Source organism: Pelodiscus sinensis, chromosome 3 (assembly GCF_052426305.1).
Source record: "Pelodiscus sinensis isolate ZL-2025 chromosome 3, ASM5242630v1, whole genome shotgun sequence".
In the NCBI taxonomy this organism is placed as follows: Eukaryota; Metazoa; Chordata; order Testudines; family Trionychidae; genus Pelodiscus; species Pelodiscus sinensis.
Window position 1 is genome coordinate 110,067,569 of NC_143054.1, and position 20,171 is coordinate 110,087,739.

Genomic DNA, 20,171 nt, shown 5'->3' on the forward strand with positions numbered 1-20,171 from the left:
CCCCTCACCACCACCTTGAGGGAAAAGACAGCCTTCTCTATCCCCTTTGGGTTATATCAATTCGTACGCATGCTGTTCGGCTTACATGGAGCGGCGGCTACATTCCAGCGGCTGATGGATAAAGTATTAAAGGACCATCAACAGTACACAGCCGCGTACATCGATGACATCATAATCTATAGCCGGTCATGGGAGGAGCATCTGAAAAGACTCCAGGCCGTACTAAGAACGTTACAGGAGGCGGGACTAACAGTGAACCCCAACAAATGCCACTTTGGAGACCGGGAGGTTACATACCTGGGCTATACCGTCAGACAGGGTTGTGTGAGACCACTGATCGACAAGGTAGGAGCGTTATAAGACTATCCCCTGCCCATGACCAAAAAACAAGTCCGCCAGTTATTACCGCCGGTTTGTCCCCCACTTCGCATCTCTGGCAGCCCCGCTGACAGATTTGACACAAAAAGTGTGACCTAACAAGGTAGTGTGGACAAGAACGTGTGACCAGGCCTTCCAGGCATTCAACGGCCAGCTGACAGGGGCGCCAATATTAGCTCAGCCGAATTTTGAGAAACCCTTTATAGTACAAACCGACGCTTCGGAGGACGGATTAGGGGCTGTCCTCTCACAAGAGCAGGAAAGTGTGGAACACCCCGTAGTATATATAAGTCGGAAACTGTTCTCCTGGGAACGCAGGTATTCGACCATAGAGAAAGAAGCGTTGGCAGTGAAATGGGCTATAGATATGCTCCGGTACTATTTATGGGGAAACCGGTTTACGGTCGTGACAGACCACGCCCCGTTGCGGTGGCTGCAAAGCATGAAAGACTCAAATGCTCTAATTATGCGCTGGTATCTCTCTTTACAGCCTTACGCCTTTGATGTAGTCCACCGGGCCAGAGCCGCGCACGGGAACACGGACTTCTCATGAAGGGACAGACAGGAAGAGGACTCAGAACAAGGGGTAAAAAGGCATGTAGCGGGGAAGGTGTGTGACGGGGCGGAGGCGCCCCGCACTCCAGTCCCGCCGGTGGCCGCTTAACTGGCAGCCCCCGTGCAGGGGGGCGGGGTAGCGGCGTCGGGCACACCACGTGACGCGGGCCAAGTGACACAGGGGCTGGCTTACCGACTATGCGGCAGCTGTTCCCCGGCGGCTGCCCCGGCCGAACGCCCACGCACCGCCGGCCGGCTGGGCGCCGACGCGGGGAGGAGCAACGCTGGACCGGAAGCAGGGTCACACTGGAAGGGGCGGGATCCCACGGTCCGGGAGTCTGTGCGGGGATTTAAACTCCCGGACATGCCGCAGAGAGAGGAGGGACGAGGAAGTGGCCTCTCGCCGAGGCCCAACAGTGGATGGAACCCAAGGCAAAGAGGTGAGCCTGGAGGCAAGGGGATCTGACCACGGAGAGAGGAAGTAGCCCAGGGCAGGCAAAGGCAGCCAGTGGGCTGGTGAGTTATGGCGGATCGCCCTGCCAGCCGGACCGGACAGCAGAAGTGTCCGTGTCCTTAGGGCCCTGGGCTGGCGTCCGTGAGAGGGGGCGGGCCCGGACCCCCCTCTCCCCGTGGTCGGTGAGTGACCTGTTTATAGGGGTAATAAATCCTTTTTAGAAATTTATAGTGAGGCCATGCCCAAAAAGTATTGCACTGAGTTTTGGGCAGAGAAATGTTTATACAAATGATTAAAGGACTAGAGAGATTGGGGAAGTTTAAGAGTTCACACATGCATAATTAAGTCAGCATAGAGTCAGCGAGGATATGAATTTCTGTAAATATCTGAAGAGTGTGGTCTGATTGTATTCTGAAAGTCACATATCCCAAGGAGGGAGAAACAATGTTTAGTGCATAAAACTAGAAGCCAAAGGATAGGATGAAGAACAGAAAATATAAATTGAATATCAGCGCCAAGTTCTGGACAGTGAGGTATATTTTTTAGAATGTGGAATAATCTCCCAAGGCAAATAGTAGAAACCCCCTTGTTTAGGAACTTTTAAAAACTGGGAAAGAGCACTAGTAAATATACAACAGGCAGCAATCTGACAGTATCAGGAAGATAGATTAGATGAGCCAATGGCATTTAGCATCATTTCTAACACTTACGCTTCTATGAAATCATAAATGTTGGCTAAAGGTTAGAAATGTTAGGTGCTAGAAAGGGCCATCCAGCCCAATCTGCCTTTGTAAAAAAATTGGACACTCCTTTTCTTATTTTTCATCATATTTGTCTCCACTGTTATATTATCTGTGATGCATTTTTAATGTGGTTATCGACACAGGACCAAGCTCAACCTTCCCCTTCCAAAATCAAAATCAAGGGAAACTAATGAATGTTTTCAACCTCTGTATTATGTGTTTTTTGTGCGGAGGAGGAGACCTGGTAAGGAAATTACAAATTCATTTTTAATAACATCATAAAATGGATTTTGTTGGGTAACTTAGGCCCCCATACAACTATGTCATGATAACAACAAGGCTTAATAGAATATAAGCCCAGTAGAAATGGTTTCATGTATTTAAAAAAATAATTTAGAGGTGTTCATGGATTTAAACATTTCTCTGTAGTTTTTTCAGCCCAATAGTTGCACAAGTGTTATATTTCATGAGAACCAGAAAGCGCAATTGATTTGAAAGTGGCTATATACTAATGTTTTCCCCTCTGCTCATCTGATGAAGTGGGTTTTGCCCACGAAAGCTCACGATACTATAGATTTTTGTTAGTCTCTAAGGTGCTACAAGAGTACTAGTTGTTTTTAAAGTTACAGACTAACACAGCTACCCTTCTGAGATTAAACGTTAAAGTGACTGGCTTCTTGTTTTTCATTCCCCAAGCTGTGTGACATGCAGTATGTTAGTGAACGGCATAGATGGCAAAAAGTGACATTTTAAGAAACTATTTCAATGCTGAAAGTCGAAATTGCAGTTTGTAATGCAGATGTCAACATTGTTTTTTAACAAATATGATTTTTAACTGGAGAGTGTCTCTTTAAATTGCTAAGCTATATTTTGAGTTCATTTTCTACCTCAGAGTCAGAGGCAAACTTAAATTGCTCCAGGAAACACTAGGCAGAAATGGAAAGATCATGTGACAAAGGGGAAGGGCTTAAGAGTCGGTGGGGAACTAATCCCTTCCAGGGCCACTTCAGACAAGTACCCAGCTATTTAGTGATAAGAAGGTGTAGGGCAATGAATGGGCAATAAAAACGCCCCCGTTCCTTAATGGGGATATGAATCTCCGATTCCATTTCCGCACATCTTTACCAGCATTCTCGTATTTTTCTTTTCCAGCGTATGCTTATCTCTGTATATTTTTCTCTCCATCCAATAGATTTGTAAGAAAATCAGTTCAAAACAGTTTTAAACGTCTTCAAGATTTATAGCACAGAGAGAGAAAATCATCTGGACTGCATTAGGATTTTCCTGGCAAATTAATAACGCTGACAATATATCTTCATCAAACATCTCCAGTAACAGCAATGGTAAGTAAGTTAAAAACATGCTTACAGTGTAGAGACAGGATCCAAAGGGGCCTTTAAGGTTTATGATAGTTTTTCCATCCCTAGGCGAATGGTGGTGCTAGTACTTTATTTTTCAGTCACTGTGTTTCCTCATTTCATGGTCATATCAGCCTCCTGGTTACTGCCAGTAAACGGATCTCGTCACAGCTGAAAATACAGGCACACATGCACAGGAGCCATTCAATGGGCATGAAATTGTAATATTTCATCTGCTTTGTTTTTGCTTTAAAATCAGAAGACTGATTGCATCGCATACACTCCTGTGAAAGTAGGTAACCTTATTTGTTTATTAGTCATTTGTGCTTTGATTTATATTTATTGTAACTTTAGTTCGCACGCTTGTGTGTACGTACAGGGGCTAGGTGAGTATTCTTCCCAGTTCGTATGTGCGTCCGCTATGCATTTTACAATGTGGGTTTCTGAGAGCTGATGGAAGGGATTCTGACTAAGCCTACTGCAGTGCAAACTGACATGTGGGACAGTAAGTGAGCTGTGCTGCCGTGTGAAAAGGGTGTCCTTTTTGCAGAGCAGTGATGACAGCCTGTCCTCTGCACTCTAGGCAATATATATTGCTCACAGCTTCCTGTGTATGAAGTGCCACAATGTAGGAATACCTGTTGGCACCATACAGATCTTAATTCAGTCTATTATGAAAGGGCTTGAAGGAGAATATTCAAGCAAAGGATGACCCTGCACGCTATTAAATTTGTGGTAACTAGTACACAGATTCACATACACCCTGAATAAATCCACGTGAGTTCAAGTAAATATTTGTCAGTTACAAAGTAAATAGAGTTGCCTTTAGGGTTAGAGGGATGTCTCTTAGAAAAATGTTTATCGATTTAGAAAATGTTGTGCCGTAGCAACCAGATCACCACAGTAACTTGTCCATCCAAACTCACAAACTGTAGCTTGGAATGTTATGGCACTGGTTCTTAGACACTGGGCCGCCAAAATTCAAATGGCTTCAAATGTGGGAGCTACTGAATTTGCAGGGTAATGTTGGGAAGGAGATTACTTAACAATGGTCCCATGCAGACTCTGGTATCTTCTTATAGTTGTGTAGTGTGGAACTGCCGTACAGAATGACACAGATGCATAGTTAGACCATCCCTTTTAAAATGTATTTTCCTGCTTTTCAGTAAGAGAAGGGGGCTTTGGAGTGTAAGCACAGGATTAACATTACATTAAAACACTTAACTGAAAACCTCCCTTCCCGCCTCCCCCAAGTTGGGGTGTTCAGATAAAGCTTCATTTTGTTTTCTAACATGTTTGAGAGAGTAAATGTTTGTGGTTATGTAAACAATTGGTTGTAAGTATTTACCTAACCTTTTGTTCATACACTCTGTATACTGTACTTCACCCCAGACCTTATTCATGCAGTTACATTAACACAGGTCATTTGTTCATAGGTTTGTCATTTAGAATGAAGCGAGAGGACTCCTGGGGTGGTGAGGGTGAGCCTCACTCTGTAGACTCTAGTAAGGGGCTAGTTCACTATAACATCCTAAGACTCTGCTTCATCTTTGCACACTGGCCAGTTGCCATTTAGTCTGCTTCAAGCAGTTGCAGCAGCCATGGCGAAGGGGATGAAATACTCCACTGCAGTCCACTGACTTTAGTGTCAGGTATTATAGTTTTAAGCCATCCTAACAGGAGTTTACATTGCTTCATCAGAAACTACCCTGCCACTGCAATATTTCCAAACAGCTTTCTTTTCTCGTGTTCTAAAGTGAAGTTGCATTTCCACTAGACAGTACTCACAAACCACAAGTTGGATGCAGCAGGTCTCCTTTTCCATGCCAAATACAAGAAAACAGAAAAAGATCACTGAAGAGACAAAAATGCAGATAGTGCTCTGAATTTCAAGCTGGTGGGTAGCATTTGTCACATTTAACATTTTATCCAAGCAAATAGAAGCTGAACAGGAACTTCATGGAAGGCAAGTAGATAGATCTCCCAGTTCAAGCTATGTCAAAATAAGCACTTACAAAGTTTTCCATTCTCCCTGGCTTGTTTTCCATGCTGAGCCTGCTGGATGAATGAGAGTGAATTAAAGTAGTTTTTCAGTGAGCCTAGAGACTGAACTGTACTCAATTTGAGTAACCATTCTAGTCTGCTTCTACCAACGTCTTCTCATTTTCTGAGCACAGAATGAGAGACAGATACGTCCCAAATGAGAAAAGTTCCATTTCCACTTCACGAACTATTGCACTTCAGCATTTTGTGTGTGCCTGCTGTTTTTACTATGACAGGTCTAGGAAGAAATATTTCTTGGGAGTCAAATGCTTTGTCAAAATGTAAATCTTTGATAGACAGTTTGTATCAGCTATGGTTACAAAATTCTACCATTGCTTGCCCAGCAGAAAAAAAGCCCCACAGAGGAGAGGAATTCTAACAAATAGTATCTTTACTTTGGTTTTATAGCTGGGACATAAAAAGGAAGATAACATTCTCACTCAACATAAAAGACCACCAGTCTGCAACTGAGATATGGGCCATACCTGTCAATGCAGGCCTGTCCTGGTTAAAGCCCTACCATAAGTTTTCTCTCTATAGAGACAGCAATTGTTGTTTTCCTGCTTGCACAATTAATATAAATCTTGAAATGAGAGCACTGAAAACGTATGATTGGTGGAGGAATGGGAATTGTTATTATTTTGGAAGCATGCTCAGCAGCTGGTGTTCCCACTGCACTATGCTTATTACAATGGTAAAGAAGTGAAAAAAAGCCAAATGCAATTGAAAATGCTGTTAAAATTGAAACAAATTTGCAATTATGATGCCCACCCCTGAGAGCAAATTCTGTCTACTATGTGCTAAGCTCCACTTAGCACAGCTAGCAATTTAGAAATTTTGGATTCAGATCAGGAGCTTCAGAAAGAGGTTATTTTCCCCCTTTGTATTCCAGGAACAGACTGATCAGAAAATAAACAAACAGGCAGAATTCCAGCTTTTTCAACCAAAGAAACATACAAAAGGAGTGTTCCCTAGTGGTAAAAGCACACGATTAAGAATCCTGATTTCTGGCTTCTGTTTCTGGCTCTTCCATATCTATGCAAAGAATTCTCAGACTAGTTACTTAATACCTGTGTACCTCAGTTTCCTTATATGTAAACTAAGTTTGATAACAACCTCTCAGATGAGTTTTCAATGAAAGGCAATATGGAACTGCACAGCATGACTAATGACACTTAACTAATGCCCCAACAGGGAAGCATATAGTGAGTGGCAATTCTGAAACCTTACAAACCACAGCCAAGTGAAAGTTTTATCGCATACTGTGTAATACCAAGGCAGTCCTGTACAGGCCCTGCAATTCTATTGGAGTGTCTGAATCAGATTACATTTTTAATTTGTGAGGGACACAGGTATTTACTTTCCAGGCCATTTCAATAGACTAGTTTATCAGGTTTTATTTAAACCTATTCTAAGCAGATACGCTATAGCACACAGTTGTCAGGTAATTAGAGGTAGTCATTAACTGAAATAGAATACAGTACACATAGTCATAGTGATTTAATGAAAATCATATCTGTGATCTGGAAAGTTGAAAAGGTTAGCTCACATGCAAAAATCAGTGTTCATTTTGTGTTGTTAAAAATAGTAATAAGAAGTCAAAGAAGTACAGAGAAGCTAAAAAGAAGACAAAGAAAAAATTCCTGCTTCAGTGCCATTTTTTCTTCAAAGAAAGAGCAAAAATTCAAAATCATAAGCAGCTGGCTCAGTCTGTTATACACATGCGTGTGTACCAGTCTATTCCTGCAGAGTAGATAGATACAATGAATAAGAGGGTGGTAAAGGAAACTGGGGTTCTTACTAAATCATGAAGACTAAAAAATAATAATAATAATAAAGAAAATAGAGCACTTAATATAAAAATAAACCATATAGAATCTTCTGTAACTTTGCAATCAATAATATCTTAAATATATATTTGCTATGCTAAAAGAAAATGACAGTATTCTGAACAAGAATGGGGAATTCAAACTAGTCATTAACAAATCTTCTTTAGCTGTTGCATTTATGGGTGGTTATACCAATCGAAGAACTCTAGTTAGGGAAATGGCATCCAGTCTGACCACAAAGAGACATCTGTGGTTAGGCTTTGGTAAGCAAACAGCATTTTGAAACTCTTGTCTTTAGCTGAGATGGGTGGCTGGTGGAGCAGTTACACAGGGCACTTATACACTGCAGAGCAAAAGTCAAATTAAGATACGCAACTTGAGCTACATGAATTTCGTAGCTGAAGTTGAAATAGCTTAATTCGGCTTTTGGCATTGTCTACAGTAGGGATTTTAAATTTAGATTAATTGGCTAATTGAATAGTCGATGCAATTTGCATCAACTATTCAATTAGTCAATAAGGGCAGCTTCTTAAATTCTTAAAAAAACAATTGCAAAGGGACAAGTTGCCTCCATCTGCAATATGAGAAATGGCCAATCAGACATTAAGAATTAGCAGAATAGACTAGTTACATGGTGAACACGTAAGAAGAAGTATTCATAAAGTGGGACATCTGGACAGAATTTGGGCAGCAGGGTACCTCCTTGAATTCCGTACTTGAGACAGAACTCAAGACAGCCACTCTTCAAGATCAGTCACAAAGGAAGAAGACTAATTTGTTTTCTAGAGGATGTGGGAGCTTGCAAGTATGTACTATTGAGCTTTTAAGGCAGTAAAAAATATACAGCAAAACTCATATTATTTGTCCACTTTATAAGCCATCTTCTGCTTCATAAAAATGAGGGGGGAGGGACAAGTTATGTTTTAAAAATCCATGATGCATGAGTTTAACACACTTTGGATCCTATTAAAACTAGTATCAAGGCTGATTTCTGCAGCAGAGGGGTAAAACAGTAGTAGTTTAGGAAACAGGACCTAATTCTTAGATCATTCAGTCCCTGTATAGGCTAGTGTAGGATTGTTCCTTAGAATATGGTTTTTAGTGTCTTGCCCATTTCAGTTTTAAAAGCCTTAAGCCTTTTAAAAATGTCATACTATTATTCCTATTTATGCCTCTGTACACAACACAAAATAATTCCTTTCCCTCCTTGATACACTTTCTATACTTAAATTGTTAACTCTTAGTCATCAGTTAGTCAAGCTACACTCATGCAGTTCTTTTAATCTTTCCTCATAGGTCAAACTCTCCAGCTACCTGTTGATTTTGGTGCCCTAAAATTTGTGCAATTGCACCACAGATATTCAGAGAAAGCCTATCACCAACCTGCTCTGTGACCTGATGACTTTTTTGGAGATGATTATTTATTTGTATAGTCAGATAATGTACAAATGTATGAAAAATCCTCAGGCTCATCTCCCAAGGTCTTATAATTAAGAGGACAAGCAACAGATTACTAGTGGAGAAAAAGGATAAAACATTTAGTAAAGGTTTCCTTCCACCAACTGCCTCTCCAGGAAGCTACTAACAATTTGGCTAATTTCTTATATGTGTAGGAGTAGAAAAAAAATCATCAGGAGTAGGAGAGGGTAGTGGTATTTTATGGTATGTCTACACTACAGTGTTATTTTGAAATATCATATTTCGAAATAACACGTCTACACACACAATGCATTTCGAAATAGCATTTTGCTATTTTGAAATAGCGCGTCCACACTGAGTGGATGCTGAATCGCATTTACGGCTGGCCGGAACCAGGTCCGGCAGGGCGTCAGGTCACGAGTTACTTTGTATGGCTGCTGCCTGAGGCTATCTGAGTCCTGTGCTTAAAGGTACCCCCCTGGACAGCCAGTTCTCAGCTTTCCCTGATTGCTTGTCTACCTCGATGAGGGACAGCAAAGCATTTTGTCTCTGAGTGCTCTGGTTGCCCTAACTCGGGACACCACAGCACTCTGCAACATGGAGCTGGAGCTGCCCTTGGGTACACTGGTGCTTCTCTTGGACTCACTGATGCGAGCCTGGCTGCACTTTCTGCAGGCTGCCATCCGGGAGGTCTCCCGCTGCCTGCGGGAGAGCGTCCACCCTGAGGAGCACTAACAGTCTCCCTGGTCTGCCCCACTGGGATCTTGTGCCTCATTCCTCCCTCACATCCTTCCACTTACCCCCCGAACCCCTCTTCCTGATGTCAAATAAAATACATGTTTTTTCATAAACACAAACTGTCTTTATTTAACAAAACTGGGGAGGGGGAAATGAAACTCTGGTGAAACTGGGGAAAGGCGGGAGGAGAGAGGGTGGGAGAGGGGAGGGGGAAACCTGGGAGGAGGGAGCTGGAAGGGGAAGGCAAGGGGAAGAAGGGGGAGGGGAAGCTCAGGGCTCAGGAGTGGGGTCTCTCCGGACCAACGCGATTTCCATGCAAACCTGCTCCTGGGTTTGCATGTGGCTTTTGGTGGCCAGGCTGGCAGCTATCCCACCATATATGGTTGTGTTCCTCCGTCTAGTGCAGAGATCATGGACGTTGGGGGCATCCCCCCCAAACCTGAATAAGGTCCATGATCTCCGCCCTGGACCAGGAAGGCACCCACCTTCTCTGGGCCCTGACAGACTCCTGGGAGCTGGCAGACTGCTCCTGGGGAGTGGTGCAGGGCTGGCTGCCAGTGGCTTGCTAGCTCATGTTTTGGGGCCACTGGGTCAGGAGAAGTGACTGCTGGCTCTGGGCTGGCAGGCTTGGAGCTGGCACAGGCACTGTGTCCAGAGTGTACCTCTTTAAGGGCTCTGGAGGTGGGGGGAGGGAGAGGAGTGTTCTTGGTTGAGGCTGGAGTGGCCACCAGGGTAGCCTGGGAAGGCTGGAGGCCCCCTATTTTGAAATAAGTGTCTATGCTGCACTTATTTTGAAATAGCTCTTTCGAATTTGGCGTTATTCCTCATAGAATGAGTTTTACCAAATTCAAAATAAGCACTCTGCTATTTCAGATTTATTTCGAAAAAGCGGTTTGGCTGTGTAGACGCTAGGAAAGTTATTTCAAAATAAGGGCTGTTATTTTGAAATAACTTTACTGTGTAGACATACCCTTAGGTCTGTTCATGGAGGATGTTCCAAACATAAAGAGACACATGGAAAATTGCTCTGAGATGACTGTGGGATAAATAAACTGGCAGACTCTGGTGAAGCAGAGGAGGGTGGAGGCTAGAAGAATATGACAAGGCAAAACACACAAGTAGGTAAGAGGCAGAATTGTGAAGGGCCCAGTTAAGGATGAGATGTTTTGAGTTATCACTGCAATCTGAGTCGTATCTGTAACTCCTCCAAATTAAGGCCCTTCCTTACTAATGACTGAGTCTGTAAAAAGTTAGTGATGAGATTAGTTCTAACATAGTTTGGGTCCATATACAGCACAGTGAATTATGGCATGTAGCACTATTCCACCCTGTGAAGATGTGTAGGTTGACACATGGCTGTTCTCAGGGACTGGAACTCAAACAGTTTGTCTTATCAGATCAGATGGGAGTGGTCTCAACAAGATTAAAAAACCCTGAAACTTGTGTGTCCTTTTGGTTTTGTTTGTTTGGCAATACGTGCTGGCCCCTCTGCTCATGCCTGTTTAATCAGTTTGCCTGCTCTTTAATTCTCCCTGGTGTGTGCTAGGACAGCTGGAGTACACTGTCCTGTGAGCAGTTGGTGCTGCTCTGCTCGCCTATTTGCCTCCTGAGGCACTACTGGATCTTGGATCCAGTTTTTCCCAGAATTCAGTGTTATAATCCTAGTCATAGGGTGTGGTAAGTGTGGATGTGCAAGCAAGGTTAAGAGCAGTGTGCTGTCTTTGCACTAGCCGAAGCAATTTTCTGTAAGGGGTGCTACAGGCATACTAGTGGGGGAGAAGGGAGAGACCGAAAGGTTATTAGTCTGCCAAATCTCTCCAATGTACACAAGACCACAGATATGGAAAATGTTACTTGATGGACACAACTCGCTTGTATACGTAATACTTTATAACTGTGTTGGACTAGAGTAGTCTCAAACTTGTTCAAAAAGCCAATAGGTATTTGTAGTGTAGACAGATCCTTAATATAATGTTTGAGTATAATGTATGCTTTCTCTTACAAATCATTTAATGATCATATTCAGTGAGACCAGTGTTAACATATATCACTGCCTGATACACATTATACATCTTTCTAACATAATACATTTCAATTTATCATTATCCTTTGTTTATAGTCTTTTAGCTAGTTTTTATTACACTTACCAGTGTTTCTGTCCAAGACAATTTGAATTAATTTTTCAATTAAGATCTGTATCAGACACCGTATCAAATGTTTTATTAAATTCCAAATATATTGCTTCTAATGCATTCACTTCTTTAACTAATTTTGTAATTGCACTTTTGGAAAGAATCAAGTAGATCTGGCAAGATTTTTATTTTTAATAATCCAATACTGTCTCATTCTCTTGAATCTGTCACCATCCAGATGTTTAGTGGATATATTTTTGAATATTTGTTCCATTATTTTATCAACAATAGAGGGTAAATTTATAGGCTATTTTTCTCTTTTCTTCTGATACCTCTCCAGATGCTCATAACATTTCAAAAGTCAAAGTTAATGCCTTGCAGAAATCATAGGATCTTAGAACCATAGAGTTAAAAGACTGCAAGGACCATCTTGTCTAATTCCCTGCCACAATGCAAGATTTGTAGTGTCTATACCATCCAAGACAGATATCTATCAAGTAGTCTTCTGAAAACCTCCAGTGAAGTAAATGCCATGACTTCCAAAAGGCAATTGGTTCCATTGTCCTACTGGTCTTCCAGTAAAGAAGTTTTATTTCCTAAGGTTGAATCTAAATCTGCTATACTGTCATTAAAAGCTATTGCTTTTTTCTTGTGCTTTGTGTCAAGAAGGAACAATTTCTCCATCTTTTTTTATGGTAGTCTTTCAATTATTTAAAGATTGGTATTATGTCCCCTCTTAATCTCTTCTTTTCCAAACTAAAAATATCCAGTTCCTTCAGCCTTTGCTCATATGGTTTGCATTCTATCCCTTCTTTGTCACTCGCTTCTGGATCCTTTACAGTTCTCCACATTCTTTCTATATAGTAGTGACAAAAATTGAACATAGTGCTCAGCTGAGGCCTAACTAGCACCAAGTAGAGCATTACTATCACTTCCATGATTATGTCTCTGTTAACACAACACAAAATTGCATTTACTTTTTTTGCAGCAGCATTGCATTGGTGATTCGTTTCAAGGTTGTGATCTGCTACAACTCTTATATCCTTCTCAGCAGTGCTTCTGCCAAGCCAGTTATTTCCCATTCTGTATTTGAATAATTGGCTTTTCTTTCCTAAGTATGACACCTTACATTTGTCTTTATTAAATTTTATTTTGTTGTTTATAGCCCAGTTGTCCAATTTATCGCGATCCTTTTGAATCTTGGTTCTATCCTCCAAAGTGTTTGCAACCCCTCCTAGCTTTGTATCATGCAGATTTGATCAGTATGCCCTGTATTACTATATTCAATCGTTAATGAAGATGTTAAATAATGCTGGATCCAAAACAGAACCCTGTGGAATCCCACTGGAGACCTCCTTCCAATCTGACGTCATTCCATTAATAGTTGCTCTGTTTGAGGTGTTTTAACCAATTATGTATCTACTTACTGGTAATTCTACCCAAGCTCACATTCCTCCAGAACATCACGTGAGACTGTGTCAAAAGCCCACCTAAATTGCAGGTATGTTATGTCCACCACATTCCCCCTATCAACTAAACCTCCTGCCCTATCAAAGAAGGAAATCAGGCTGATTGGGCATGTTTTGTTCTTAGTGAACCCTTTCTGGCTGCTAGTGATCAGCCCTTCATCCTCCATGTAGTCACAAATTTAATGTTTAAAACATCGCTTTAGTAACTTCCGAGGTATTCAGGACTGACCAAGCCCACTAATGAGGAGAAGGGAAGGGGGCAACTGTCCCAGGGCCCAATGATTCAAAAGGGCCTGTGGCTCCTGGCTGCCACTACTGCAGTAGCTGGAGCCCTGGGCCCTTTAAATTGCCACCGGAGTGCCACATAATGTACTTTGGGCAGTTCTAAGGGCTGGGGGGTGGGCATTCTGTGGTCATGGTGGCACTGAGGGCTGGCTGCACTAGCCCTATCTCTTCTGTCTGAGTCCCAGGCCCTTCCAGGAGCACAAAATTGCCCCCCACCTTACCCGGGGCCCCATGAATCTGTCAGTACCCCTGGGTCAGACTTTCCAGTCTAGACTACATCTCCTCGTTTCCCCCTCCTTTTAATGATGGGCACAGTGTTAGTTCTCCAGTCTTATGGGACCTCTCCTGTCCATGAGTTTGCAAATTTTATTGCCAGTGTCTCTGAGGGTGCATATACACTGCACTGTTATTTCAAGACTAGCCAATTAGCCCGTCATAAGACGGGACTTTTGGGTCTCTCCTTCACATCGGTCTTCTCTCCTGAGCCTCTGGTCTTTTGCTCCGTCTCTCTCCTCCTCCTCCTCCTGCCTCCCCCACCCCTCAGCTCTCCTCCGCCTCCTGCCTCTCTCTCCATCTCTCTCTTTCTTTTCTCCTCCCCCTCCTGCCTCTCACTTGGGGGACCTCGGAGCCCAAACAGCCATTTGGGATCCGCGCTCCCTGTGTTGCATGGGGAGCGCAGAGCCCAAATGGTCACTTGTGCCACTTACTCCTGCGTGGCGGCCCGGCTTAGCGGTGCAGAAGTCAGCCAAGCGCCACGGTGGGAGGCGAAGGATGTTACAGAGGCAACAGTGCCGCCCGGAGGCAACACCAAGCATTACACCATTACGGAGTCACAGACATTGGGATACTATATATATGATAACTAGTGTTATTTCAAAATAACTGTGAGCATCTACACAGCCATTACATTATTTTGAAATCATGGACAGCTTATTCTGAAATCTGTAAACCTCATTTTACGAGGAATAACACCTATTCTGAAATGCCTATTTCCAGGGCTCACCGAACCGCGGCGAGCCCTGCTCACCAGCCATGCTGTCCTGCGATCTGTGCATGCGCAGATCGCCCGAACCCGGCTCTTCCGGGTTACAATCTACTCGCCATAGGCGAGTAGATTGTATTATTTGTCAAGCCCTGCCTATTTCGAAATAAGGGGTGAATAGATGCTCCACTGCTATTTCAAAATAGCCCCTCACCAGGGCCATTCTAAATTATTCCTCCCCAGTGCCTCTTTGAGCTTGAAATTGAGATAGCACGTCTATATTAGGGAAGCCTGCCTTGGACTAATTTTGAGGCTTCCCTGCAGTGTAGACGTGCTATTTCAAAATAAGCTATTTTGAAATAACTATTCCAAAATAGCTTATTTTGAAATTAGCATGCAGTATAGACGTACCCTGAGATTTCTTCAGCGAATTGCTTCAACACCCTGAGCTGAATAGCAGCAGGCCATGCTGACGTGAATTTAAATAAGCATCATGCTGAGGCAGGGCCTGGCAAACATAGGCCACCCCTGACACATTTTCTAATCTGTTCTTTAAAAAACTGTAGTGACAGGGATTCCACATCATCTCCAAGTAACCTATTCCAGTACTTACCTATCCTTAACAGAGAGAAAGTTTTCCTAATATCTGACCTAAATTTCCCTTACAGCAGATGAAGTCACTTACTTCTTGTCCTATCCTTGGCTGACAGAGAACAATTGTTTCAGGGAGTGGCCGAGTTAGTCTGCACAGGATAAACTTAAAAAACAACAAATAGTCTGGTAGCACTTTAAAGACCAACAAAACATGTAGATGGTATCATGAGCTTTCGTGGGCATAGCCCATTTCTTCAGATGACTAGAGTGATCACTTACAATGATCACAAACAATTGATCACTGTTTCAGTACAGTAGCCCTTAACATATCTGAAGACTGCCATCAGGTCTCCTCTCGCTCCCCTCTCCCCCACCCTCCAAGACTAAGTATGCCCAGTTTTTAAACCTTTCCATATAGGTCATGTTTTCTAAATATTTCATAATTTTTGTTGCTCTCCTCTGGATTCTCTCACATTTGTCCACTTTTTTCTTTAAGTGTGGTGCCTAAAACTGGATGCAGGTACTCCAGTTGAGCCCTCACTAGTGCTGAATGCAGCAGAATAATTTCCTCCCATGTCTTTTATATGACATTGCTGTTAATATACCCTAAAAATGATTTTGTGCAACTGCATCTTATTGTCGCATTCCATTTATGATCATCAATAACCCCAGATTCTTTCCTGCAATAATACTGCCTAGCAAGTTATTTCTCTTGATTGACAATGCTAGCAGCCTTTTCTGGTATCAGACCTATACCACTGTTAAGATTCCATTTGTTCCTGATTTATTTGAATAATTTCTTCATTGTTTTAATCCCTCTGGCTATATTTTTAAGGGGTAGTTTATACAGATAGCTTCCCTTATCAATTGTCTGTATTTCCTAATAGCCAGCTGTACTCATTGCTGTCAACTTTCACATTTTTCTATTTGTCACATGTTGTTTTTTTAGTTTGAATTGCTACTTTCACTTGGGGATTTGTATGTATGTGATTGGGGACATGTGTGTATATAACAATGCATTTTTTAATAATTCTCAGTTACCGTATTAAAGCAATTTAAATAATTCTCAATTATCATATTAGAGCAACTAGCCCTTTTCAAGCACCCAAAATATATATGACTGATCTAGACTATATTTTGTTTGGACATATCAAATTAATTTAAATTGTGATCATTTGCACATGGAAAACCATCAATATTTAGTTCAGTGACAATTAATCTTCACCCAACTGAAAAAGGGGAAGGAGGAAACTGATGGGGAGTAGACACAAGGGAGGGGAAAACAAATGAAAGAGATTCTTGCGGGAATGAGATTTTGGGGGAGAGAAAGGAATGTTGGAGTAAGAGTGACTCATAAAATGAAGAGGGAGGCGGGGAGGATTGATAGAAAATGAGTATTGCCAACTCATGATTTTATCACAAGTTTTGCAATATTTAGTATATTTCTTGAGGCTCTTGTTCCTAAAGCTGTGATTATGTGAGAATCTCAGATTTAATTTAAAGCAGTAAATGTCTAACTCTCATTGTTGCAGAGAGACACTGCAAAACAAGATCGCTAAAACTATAAAAACAGATGGGAAATGAAATTTTTTAAAATTATTTTTTAAAAATCCCATGATTTTTTAAGGCGTGACTCCTCATGTTTAAATGGTTGAGACTGGCAACCATAAAGAATGAAAGAAGTCTGAGGAGAGACTTGGGAAGAAATTGGTGTGGTTGAAGAGGTTTGGGAAGAGAAATGAAGCTGGTAGGGAGAGAGGAAAGAGAAAAGAAAGTAACATCATTATATGAGTCAAGACAGATGCATTCATTCCACACACCATTTAGCTGTTTGGTAAATATGATATATAAACTTGTATGGTGTCAGAATAAGAATCTATTCTGTCTACATTGATTATAATGCAAAGGTGCTACTTCTGAGTTTTACCTTCTTAAGCAAGTTCTTAAAGTCTGAGCACTTTTGAACTGGAAGCATATTTATTTATCTACATATATTAAAAACACAAAGTATTCTGTGTGTGTGTGTGTGTAGGGGGGGGTTACGATACAATAATATCAAATGCAAAATGATACAACACAATAAAAACTTTTTAGAGGTGGCTGCCTTTTTAAAGTAGTACTGCCTAAGGTTAAAGTTGCCCAATACCACAATATAAGACCCAATTTTCAATGGGTTTTTAACTTTGCGAAACTTTAATCACTTGGACAAAACTTTCTATGCCTGGTATCTGCCACAGGCTGAATTCCTTTGGAAAATTTCAGCCAAAATAGTCCATCTACTTCCAAAAACTAAATTATTTAAAAATGCATTGTTTTGTCCATATTTAAAAAGTTCAGTTAAAAAGCTCAAGCACCCTTATGATTTGAGCAGAGACTTGAATTTGATAGAGGAGTCATTTTTGTGTCAGAGACTTGCTTTTTGCTTTGTGCAAATCTATTCAAATATGACCAAGTTATGAGCTTCAGCAGATCTGAGGTTGCACACTCTCAGTAAATACTTGTTACAGTTTAATGGTTAAATTCTCTGAAGATTTCATTCTCACTGAGCATGCTGTAGCTTGAGGCTGCAAGTACTGAGCAGGAATTTCTCTGTAGTTCCTCTTGGCAGCCATTGGCTGCTGGGCCTCCAGGTACAGGAGTTGAAAGCAGAGACTCTATTTGTTCTCAGTGCTTCTCCTGGCTAGTGTGAGGGTGAGGTGGTGAAAACATTTTGATATGACTGAAAAATGGTGAGGGAGTGGGCTTGTGGGTGGTGGAGATAGTGAGGGGGAAGACTGGAAGGAATTGTGGGGAATTGTGGGATGGGGGCCTGAAACTTAGAGCCAGTAGGAGGAGCACAGGACTGGGATGATCTGAAGGCAAGTGGAAGAGGATGAGACTGAGTGGTATGAGCAGGAAGAGAGAGGAAGGATTTGTGGCATAGGCAATGGAATACTGCCCCCGAAGAGCTGGATTCTATCCCTGTCTCTGTCACAAGTTTCTGTGTAATGCTGGGCAAATCACTTGAATCAACCTTTTCCCAGCTGGCCACGAATTGTACGTTACTCATTTTCTGAGTGTCTGATGTGAGATACCTGGGGTGTGATTTGTGGATCAGTATTCGCGGCTGTTACTGAAGTCAAGGAAACGTGTGGTCTTAACAGATGAAGTTCTAAAATACACAAAGTTCTCTTAAAACCAAGTCCTAGGCCTCTCATATTGGGCACCCCAAATTAGTTTACATTTTTGACATAAATGTACCTGTGCTTCATTCTCCCCTCTGTATAACAGAAACAGTAATACCATCTTGCCTCACAGGGATGTTGTAAAGGTAAATTCATTCATGTTTGTGAAGCAGTCAGAGGACGATCCACACACTGCATGATGAGAATAAAATAAAATATTAAATAGTTGTTCATTAAGTGATCACTGTCTGTCCTGTGTACTGAACAAGGTAGGAGTCCTATGAAAAAATAGCACGTAATCATGTAGTTAAAAGCTGCATCAAAATACGTCCAAGTAAGCCAGTCACAATAAGATTTCACAAGCAATCTTAATTTGGCTGTTTCATAGTGCTCAAGGGCTTGACTTTCCAACTGTAATGTTCATTTAATTTAATGTTTTTTTGTAATAATAAGTCTTTTCATAAGTATTAGCCCTAAGCTGCGCTTCAAAACTGAGTGTAGAATCATTTTTAAATTCAACTTGGCAACATGTAGGCTGCGTCTAGACTGGCAAGATTTTGCGCAAAAGCGGCTACTTTTGCGCAAAAACTTGCCAGCTGTCTACACTGGCCACTTGAATTTGCACAAGAGCACTGACATTCTAATGTAAGAGTTCAGTGCTTCTTGCACAAATACTTTGACGCTCCCGCTCAGGGATAAGCCCTCTTGTGCAAGAATACTTGCGCAAGAGGGCCAGTGTAGACAGGCATCTTAAGTTTTTGCGCAAGAAAGCCCGATGGCTAAAATGGCCATTGGAGCTTTCTTGCACAAAAGCGCGTCGATACTGGGCACGGATGCTTTTGCGCAAAAGCATCCATGCCAATCTAGATGCTCTTTTGCGGAAATACTTTTAACGGAAAAACTTTTTTGTTAAAAGTATTTCCGCAAAATCATGCCAGTCTAGACGCAGCCGTATAGTAACAGGCTATAATAGAACCAGGTCTAAAAAGCTACACAGTTTTAAAGCATATACATTCACACTGCCACTAGAGAAGTCACATTAGAAACTGTTTTATACTAAATACAAACATGGTTTTTTGAAGCCCTTTGTAGATTGAATCAAAGAATGAAAAACATATTAGGGACATGGAAATGTATAATATGATATGTGAGCTTTGGTAGATTAGAACCATAAAAGCTGGAGATGCAAAAAGCTTATAGACAGCCTGTTCATGTTCCTACCAAGGTTCAGGAAAATTACCCCTTTGGGCATGTCTACACTAGGAAATTATTTTGAAATAACAACTTAACTCCTGATTTTAGAAAATCAAAATAGAGTGTCCCCATGACAGGGAAACCTCGAAATTAGTCCAAGGCAGGCTCTGTTATTGTGGACACTCTACCTTGAGTTAGAGCCCCAGGAAGCACCGGGGAGTAATTAGTTCAAATTACTCTGAGGAGTAGGTATTTCAAAATAGCAGCACCGGTGTGTCCACATTAACACTATTTCAAAGTAACAATTTCGAAATTAGAAGTATTTCTCTGAGGAAAGCAGGAGTACAGATTTTTAAACAAGCAGACCCTTATTTTGAAATAATGGACATGATAGTGTGGACACGCCACTTATAAATTTGACCTAAGAGGGGTTGTCTTGAAATAACACCCTCCTGTAGACCAGGGCATCCAGGACACTTTCTAGAGTTCTGTCTAGTTTAATTTTAAATGTTTTGAGAAATGAGTCTTCCAGTGTTTATCTTGGGATACTCTAATGTACTCTACTGAGTATGATTGATAGAAAGATTTTTGTTTTGTTTTTACTGTTATGCTTGTTTTTGCTTTGCTTTGTTTTGTTTTTTGTTTTTGCTGTTCTGCTTGATTACTTATTCATATTCCATTATTTTCTGTATTGTAGTTAGATATAATCCCTCTTCACCTATTTCTAATTCTAATTTTTATTTTTATTCTCTCTATTATAGCTTTTTGTACTTGCAACACAGAATCCAACAGATAAACACAGCGGTTAGACTACAGTGATATGTGATTAAAACA

At 41.5% G+C, this 20,171-nt stretch overlaps 1 protein-coding gene across 2 annotated transcripts in view; it reads left to right on the forward strand.

Moving 5' to 3' along the window:
* The first annotated feature begins 3,154 nt into the window (after window positions 1-3,154).
* Window positions 3,155-20,171, forward strand: part of ESR1 (estrogen receptor 1) — a 296,248-nt gene continuing 279,231 nt past the window's right edge. Inside the window, exon 1 of one of the 2 annotated variants that reach the window (XM_014569514.4) lies at window positions 3,155-3,473. The gene's annotated coding sequence lies outside the window, so the exon portion shown is untranslated. Of the gene's footprint in view, window positions 3,474-3,625; window positions 3,781-20,171 lie in introns of those variants that run through there. The other variant, XM_006114974.5, reaches the window with a different exon arrangement.